The sequence below is a fragment of the Magnolia sinica genome, chromosome 18, assembly GCF_029962835.1.
Source record: "Magnolia sinica isolate HGM2019 chromosome 18, MsV1, whole genome shotgun sequence".
In the NCBI taxonomy this organism is placed as follows: domain Eukaryota; kingdom Viridiplantae; phylum Streptophyta; class Magnoliopsida; order Magnoliales; family Magnoliaceae; genus Magnolia; species Magnolia sinica.
In genome coordinates, this window is record NC_080590.1 from 61,243,935 (window position 1) to 61,252,529 (window position 8,595).

The following is an 8,595-nucleotide window of genomic DNA, read 5'->3' on the forward strand; positions in this document are numbered from 1 at the left end:
AAGAGTCAATGGTAAAGGCGTCAAGCCACAATAAGAAGAGAATCAGAAAATGCTGTAAAGCAACCTCGACTAGAGGTAACTCGAACCAGACCCTTTTGGAGGGTCCATGTGTTTGAAGGATAGGTGGTTGTAAACAAAGTAGGGGCGGTGCTATCTCTTGTGTTACAAAACCAAGATTCTGATGTCCTTGGCCGACTTAGTCAGTCAGTAGGTCCTAAGGAGAAAGACAGTTGCGGTAACTTATCAAACTACCTCAATGATGAGTGCTTCCTAGTAGATGAATGGTTGACTAATAAACTAACATTGACCGCTGAAGCATTGCAAATTGTCTCATGAGAAAATGCCTTAATCGACCTTGTGACTGATGAAAGTGTTGATCAAGTAGATGATCTCAAAATGGAAGTAAACCTTAAGACACTAGGTTGCAATGTCCAAGTGAGGGAATTGTATTTGGAACATTGCCACCAGTCATGTTCCATTGTAACATGGTTTTCATGTTGCCTTCTGTTGAGGGTCAAATATTGCATATTAGACCTCAGTTATTACTTGGTTTTATGAGCATGATAATGTGTAATGCTCTATTTTAATCATGTTTGTGTTGCAAGGTGAATTTAGGAGCTTAGACTGAAAAGGGTACTAAAAGCATAGATTTGATGCTCAAGAATCACCAAAGCAAGGGATGGATCCTAGGAGACCGAGATTGAAGAAATCACACACTAAAGATCCAAGAAAATAAAGTGATTGAAGATAAAGAAGCCTGAAAGTCATCCTAAATGCAAGATCATAGGGTTCCCACCATCCGTTTGGCATGAAACTTTATATCCAGCCTGAGTATTGGAGAGTAACCGTACACGTAAAATTTTAGACCCTGGATCTTTGTGAAAGTGGTCCAACGGAAAGATCAGTCATAAATCATCGATTTAGGGACCACCCGATCTCTGGTTATGCCTCAATTTTGGACTTAATCCTTTAAATAAGATGGGAAGCCAGATGAACGGTGTGGATTTATCAGAAACATCGATGTGAGACCCAAATGAGTATTACATGTGCACTATAGCGTAGAACTGGCAGTGCACCGTACGTAAGGACGGGTTAAACTATGTTTGACCTGACAAAATCCGTTTTCAATTGAGATTTCTCTCCTTTCGCGTAACAAGCGGACGGGCATCCGCTGTGATATGTTGTGGCCCACCTCCTTCGTTCGGATGGATGATCTGAACCGTCCGTTCCAATCGGACAGTGAGGCTGACCAAAACCATGGTGTCCATATCCTACCATACATGCACACAGAAGAAGATTACATGTAAACACAGGATGGATGCTGGAACAAAGATACAGTGGACCACATGAATGACAATTCAAAAACACCCCTCTTTCACTGAAATCTCACCGTGAACCCAATGGATGGAATGGATTTTCTAGTTGACACTGATATGAGACCCACCGGGCTCAACGCAATCCACGTGCGTAAGCAACAGCATCCGAGAAACTCAAAAAATTTGGGTTTTTCTGCAATCATGGCCAGGATCTGACCAATGATCCTGGCCATTCAAACCTCTCCGACGTCCGACCAAACCCAAGAAGGCTGATCGGAACAGATCCCGCAACAGGGCCATCTTTGTGTCAAAACCTGATCCAACACAAGATGCTTCCGCGTTCTTGCTGTGCAAGAAGTTTCTAAAACCAAATTTCACCAACCAAATTTGCTTCTAGTTTACACACGCAACCAAATTTCACCACTCCGCGTTCTTGTTAGCGTAAGTTTACACATGCAACCAAATTTCACCACTCCAGCAAACCGACCTACCGACGGCTATAGAGAGAGAGAGTGTGAGGCATGAGGGGAAGAGCGGAAGAATGTGGACGCACAAGAGAAGAGAGAAAGAGAAAAGAGTGTAACGGCCAAGGAGTTTGTTTCCTCTTTCTTTAGATTTTCCTTTCATGAGTTTTAGAGATTTTAGCTTGATCATGTCTATGATTGGCTAAACCTCCTAGATAGGGCTTAGAGGTGAAGCTTGTAGCGTGATGGGATGCTCTCTATGGCTTTGATTTATGTTTAAGTTGAACTATCTTTGCTTCTAGTTTGATTGTAAGGAATGCTTTCAATTTTTAATGGTTTGTTGTACTTAAATTACAATGGATCTGAGCTAACTTTGAGTATGTTCTTTTTCATTATTGTGATTGTGAACGTAGGAACCCCTATTGTTCACCATAGTCTCATGGACATGGTTGGATGATGGAACCCTTCCTAATGTTCATAATTCTCTTAGATTGGTTGTAGATTAGTTAAATTTTGTTGTTTGCCTCGTCTCATGGGCATGGTTTTGTGATGGAATCGCTTTTAGTTCTCATACCTCTCATCTATTGAAAACTAGATCAAAAGAACTTTAGATTTGATTTTTAATGAAATATCTTCCAATTGGATGAAGATAGGACTCTGATTCCAGTTGTGTTCATGAATCAAGCATAGATCTCCTTGATCTCTATGAGTGGATCCTTGAAAACCCTAGTTTCCTACCTTCGAATTTATAAGTTTTAGCTAGATTTCCCACCTTTGAATTTTACAAGTTTTAGTTTAATAATTCACATTTATTTTGTTAAATTATACTGATTTAGATTACATCTTCTTCTAGTTCTAGTTCTGCTTACTTACAGATTATGTACAAGGTTCAGTCCCTATGGATTCGACCTTGGTCTTACCGAAATTATCACTACATCGCGACCCTACACTTGGGGATGTGAAAAAGTTTTTAGCGTCATTTCCGAGGACTAATGGTTGCATTTTTCTGAGATTAACTAGTTTTAGAATTAGGTTAATATTAGGTTTTTTTTAATTTTAGGTTTAGGTTTTTTCTGTGTAATTTTTAGAAACTAACCAACCTTTCCTGTTTTGTAGGACCCTGATATAGACTTTCTAAATTGGTAATCTCTTTTTAATTTTTCTACTTTTTTCTATTTTTAGGATTAGGGTTTTATTTTCTATTTTTAGAAACTTTCTAATTCTACGATTTCTTTTATTTTCAGAAATTAACATACTTTCGAATTCTAGGTTTAGAACTTTCCTAATTAGTTTTTAGAAACTTTTTATTTTTGGTTTTTAGAAGTTTTCCCTTTTTAGAAACTAATTTACCTTCTATTTTAGGAACTTTCTAATTTTAGAATTTCTATTTTTAGAAACTAACTTGTTTTGTTTTGTTTTGCAGGACCTTAACTTAGGAACTTCTAATTTGGTAACTTCTTTCCAACTCTTCTTTTTTTCTAATTCTAGATTTCTATTCCTTTCTTTCTTTTAGGTTTAGGATAGAATCAGAGATTGAGGGTTGCGAGTGTTTCATGCCCAAGTGGGTACGTGATAACACTCGATGTCTTTTGAGTGAAGGAGGATTGGTTGAGGGGTTATCTATCCATCACAAGATTAGACACCACTCGAGATCCTCAGAGTTAATTGAAGTGATGGCTGCAAATCAACTAGTCAATCAACTGGGATGACAACCTCAACCTCGGGTTGAGGAAGTCCATGATGAGAATGAGGTGCATCAAGCACCCCCGCCTCGTACTTTGTGAGATTATTTACAACCGACGGGGGTGATTACTCCCTCATGCATGGTTTTTCCTGAAAATACGGGATACATGGATATTAAGCTAGGGTTAATCCAACTCCTTCCAAAATTCTATGGACTTGAATATGAAAGTCCATATTTGTACTTGAAAGAGTTTGATGAGATCATAGCCACTTTATATTTTCCAAACGTATCTGAGGACACGGTCAGACTGAAACTCTTTCCCTTTTCTTTGAAAGAGAAAGCTAAGACGTGGTTGCATTCACTACGTCCTAGATCTATTGGCATATAGAATGACATGATAAGGGAATTCATAAAGAAATTTTTTCCACATCATAAAATGAACACCCTTAGAAAGTCAATCATGAAATTTGCCCAAAAGGAGGATGAAACATTCTTCAATGTTGGGAGCAGTTCAAGGATCTTATCAATTCATGCCCACAACGTAGTTTTGAAACGTGGCACATTACACACTTTTTCTATGATGCACTGACATCTTCCATACGCCAATTGGTTGAGACAATGTGCAATGGGAAATTCATGAATAAAAATGTCGATGATGTGTGGGACTACTTAGACAAACTTGTTGAAAACGCACAATCATGGGACACTTACTTAAAATCAAGCACTACCTTTAGGCCCACTCAATCAAAGGAGAGGGGTCGATTATACCTTCTGAAAGAAGATGATGATATCAATGCTAAAGTGTTTAATCTCATAAGAAAATTCGAGGCCATGGAATTAAAGAAGGATAAGGTTAAGGAAACTGTTTGTGGTGTTTGTGCTTGCAACGTTCACATAACTGAAAATTGTCCAACAATACCAGCCTTTCAAGAGGTGTTGAATGAGAAATCCAATGTCGTGAACAATTAGCAAAGACCTTTTAATGGACCTACCTCCAATACATACAATCTTAGTTGGAGAAATCATCCAAACTTCAGTTGGAGGAATGGAAAAACTGTTACTCCTCAAGGTTTCTTTAATCAAATTCCAAATCAAGTGAAACATTAAGAAGTACTGATTCAAAATTTTACACAAACTTAAGAGCTTACTCAAGCAATATGAGAACTTACGAAATATATGCAAAAGATGGATTCATATGTTATGGTTATAGAAAGGAGGATGCTTCTTGCTCAACCTCTCCCCAATCCTAAATTACAATACGAGATAAGTGATCCAAGCTATTCAAATCAAATGGAGCAAGCTAAATCTATCACCACTCTTAGGAGTGGGAAGACCATTGACAAAATTATTCTGGTTAGGGTCAAAAAGCCTAAGGACCTGAAAGAAGACAACAATGATAGACCTAGCATTGCTCCACAAGAATTAGAACTGGAACTTCAAGGCAAGCTGGTTGCCCCATTCCCCCAACAGTTGGTTGCATTAAAACCTCTCTCTAACTCTCAGGACATTCTAAAGGTGTTGAAATAAGTAAAGGTCAATATTCCTCTACTGGATGCGGTTAAACAAATACCTTCATATGCTAAATTTCTGAAAGACTTGTGTATGACCAAAAGACGACAAAATATTCAAAAGAAAATCTTCTTAACTGAGAAAGTGAGTATCATCCTAAAGCAAGATGTGCCACAGAAATTTAAAGATCATAGTAGCCCAACCATACCTTGTGTAATCGGGAACTACCAAATTGAGCACACACTTCTTAACTTAGGAGCGAGCGTAAATCTAATTCCCTACTCGGTGTACAAATAATTAGGTTTGGGTGAATTAAAACCCACCCTAACCACATTACAACTTGCTGATCTCTCGGTTCGTGTACCAAGTGGGATAATTGAGGATGTGTTGGTCTAGGTTGACAAATTTTAGTACCTAGTAGATTTCATCATCTTGGATATGGAACCCATTAGTAACATGAGCACTTAAATTTCCGTCTTCCTTGGTCGCCCATTCCTTGCCACTTCAAACGCAATCATTAATTACTAGAATGGAGTCATGAGTATGTCTTTTGGGAATATGATATTGGAGATAAATATCTTTTTCAATACAGGCAAACGATTAGAGGATGATGACGATTTTCACGACATTAACATGATTGACTCTTTCGTGGAAGATAGAATACCTTTGACATTATCCTCTGATCCTTTAGAGATGTGCCTAGCCCACTCCCATGATATTGATGATGATATAATTAAGGAGATGGGTGTCATGCTTGATAATGTGCCGGTACTTAAAGTTAACCGGTGGAGGCCATAATTTGAAGAGTTGCCCCAAATTGATGAAATAACTCTACCGTTTAACCTCAAGGCACTGAAGCTTGACCTAAAACCTTTACCCTCTGATTTGAAATATATCTATTTAGGTCAAGATGAGACATACCCGGTGGTGATTTCTTCCCACCTTGAGCAAGAATAGGAGAGTATGCTCATATCTACTCTTATTGAGTATAAGGGATCCCTTGGATGGACGATTGCCGACCTCAAAGGAATTAACCATTCGATTTGTACTCACTGCATTTATCTTGAGGATAATGCGAAGACCTCATGGCAATTACAACATAGATTAAATCCAAACATGAAGGAAGTGGTTAAGGCCGAGGTTCTTAAATTATTGGATATGGGTATCATATACCATATATCCGATAGTCAATGGGTGAGTCCAACTCAAGTGGTTCCCAAGAAGTTTGGAATCACCATCGTAGCCAATGCCAACAATGAACTCGTGCCAACTAGAGTTACTAGTGGTTAGAGAATGTGCATTGACTATAGAAAATTGAATACTATTACGAGGAAGGACCACTTCCCTTTGCCCTTTATTGATCAAATCTTGAAAAGGCTAGCTGGTTATTCCTATTACTATTTCCTTGATAGATATTCGGGATACAACCAGATAGAGATAGCCCATGATGATCAAGAAAAGACGACGTTTACATGTCCCTACGGCACCTTTGCTTACTGAAGGATGCCATTCAGACTATGTAATTCCCCTGCCACTTTTCAGTGATGCATGATGAGTATTTTTTCTGATATGGTGGGACAATATCTAGAGGTCTTCATGGATGACTTCTCTGTCGATTACTTAAAGAATCTTAAATGTGTATTGAAAAGATATGAAGAAAAGAATTTGATACTCAATTGGGAGAAGTGTTATTTTATAGTTTGTAAGGGAATTGCCCTTGGACATATTATCTCGTCTAAGGGAATTGAGGTAGATAAGGTTAAAATTGATCTTATCTCTAACTTACCTCCACCCAAGAACATATGAGACGTGCGATCCTTCTTAGGACACGCCGGCTTTTATAGGAGATTCATAAAGGACTTTAGTCATCTCTCTCATCCTTTATGTAATTTACTTCAAAAGGATGCACCATTCGAGTGGACTGAGCAATGTCAAGAAGCTTTCACTAAGCTTAAGGGCATGTTAACCACTGCACCTATCATGCAACCACCCGATTGGAGCCTTCCTTTTAAACTTATGTGCGACGCGTCTGACTATGCTCTTGAGGCAATTTTAGGCAAGAGAAAAGAAAAGAAGCCCTACATTATTCATTAGCAAGTAGAACTCTAAATCCTACCCAAGTGAACTACTCGACTACAGAAAAGGAACTCTTAGCTGTAGTGTTCACTTTAGACAAATTTAAGTCCTACTTGATCGGATCCAAGATTATCATTTACACAGATCATGCGACGGTCAAGTATCTTCTTTTTAAGAATGATGCTAAGCCTCGTATGATAAGATGGATCCTCCTACTCCATGAATTTGATTTAAAAATAAAAGATAAAAAGGGAGTAGAGAACGTAGTGGCTGACCATCTTTCTTACCTTGATCTCTCTGATTCCCTTAAGATGATACACATAAATGACATGTTCCCTGACGAACAATTGTTCAAAGTCTCCTATTCACTTTGGTTTGCTGATATTGCTAATTATCTTGCCACAGGTTTCACACTGACACATTGGACTACCCGAGATAAGAAGAAATTTTTCACTGAGGTGCACAAATTCTTCTGGGATGATCCATATTTGTTTAAATATTGCCCAGACCAAATCTTAAGGAGATGTATGCTAGATGATGAACAACAAATTTTCATCTCCTTATGTCACTCTTAGGCATATGGCAGTCACTTTTCTCCTAAAAAGACCACCGCCAAGATTCTACAGTGTGGCTTTTATTAGCCCACTATGTTCAAGGACACTCATGAGTTTTGCAAGGCTTGTGAGCATTGTCAGAAATTGGGAGCATTGTCCCATCAAAATATGATACCCTTGAACCCCATCCTTATCATAGAAGCATTTGATTGCTGGGACATCGATTTCATGGGACCATTCCCCCAATCCTTTGGAAATCTATATATTTTGCTTGCCGTAGACTATGTCATTAAATGGGTTGAAGCGATTCCATGCCAGAACAATGACCACCAAATGGTCATTAAGTTTTTAAAAGAGAACATCCTTTCCCAGTTTGAAACGCCTCGAGCCATCATTAGTGGAGGGGGCTCACATTTTTGTAATAGGCCATTCGCGAATTTAATGAAGAAATATAACATCTCTCATAAGGCGAGCACTCCATACCACCCACAAACAAGTGGGCAAGCTGAGATTTCTAATAGGAAAATTAAATACATCTTGAAAAATACGGTTAACCTTGACCGTAAGGATTGGTCAATCCGATTGACCGATGCCTTATGGGCTTACTGTACTGCATTTAAAACCCCTATTGGAATGTCTCCCTTTAGACTTGTCTATGAGAAAGCTTGCCATTTATCCGTAGAGCTGGAACATAGAGCCTACTGGGCGATAAAAAATCTGAACTTCAATCTGGACAACGCCGGCTCGCTATGTAAACTTCAGTTGAATGAACTCGAAGAAATCTGGAATGATGCATTGGAGAACTCGAGAATTCACAAGGACATGATGAAGGCATTTCATGACTAACACATTCTTCGAAAATCATTCACACCAGGTCAAAAGGTCCTTTTGTATAATTCTCGGTTACATCTTTCTGGGCAAACTGCGATCTCATTGGACTAGCCCTTTCACTGTTTTCAATGTTTATCCTTATGGGGCTGTCGAGATTTGGA

General features: G+C 38.6%; 1 non-coding gene across 1 annotated transcript; it reads right to left on the reverse strand.

Moving 5' to 3' along the window:
* Nucleotides 1–3,906: 3,906 nt before the first annotated feature.
* Nucleotides 3,907–4,012, reverse strand: LOC131234085 (small nucleolar RNA R71). Its single transcript, XR_009165498.1, has one exon. It is a non-coding gene; the product is annotated as a small nucleolar RNA R71 (small nucleolar RNA).
* Between the last annotated feature and the right edge of the window lie 4,583 nt (nucleotides 4,013–8,595).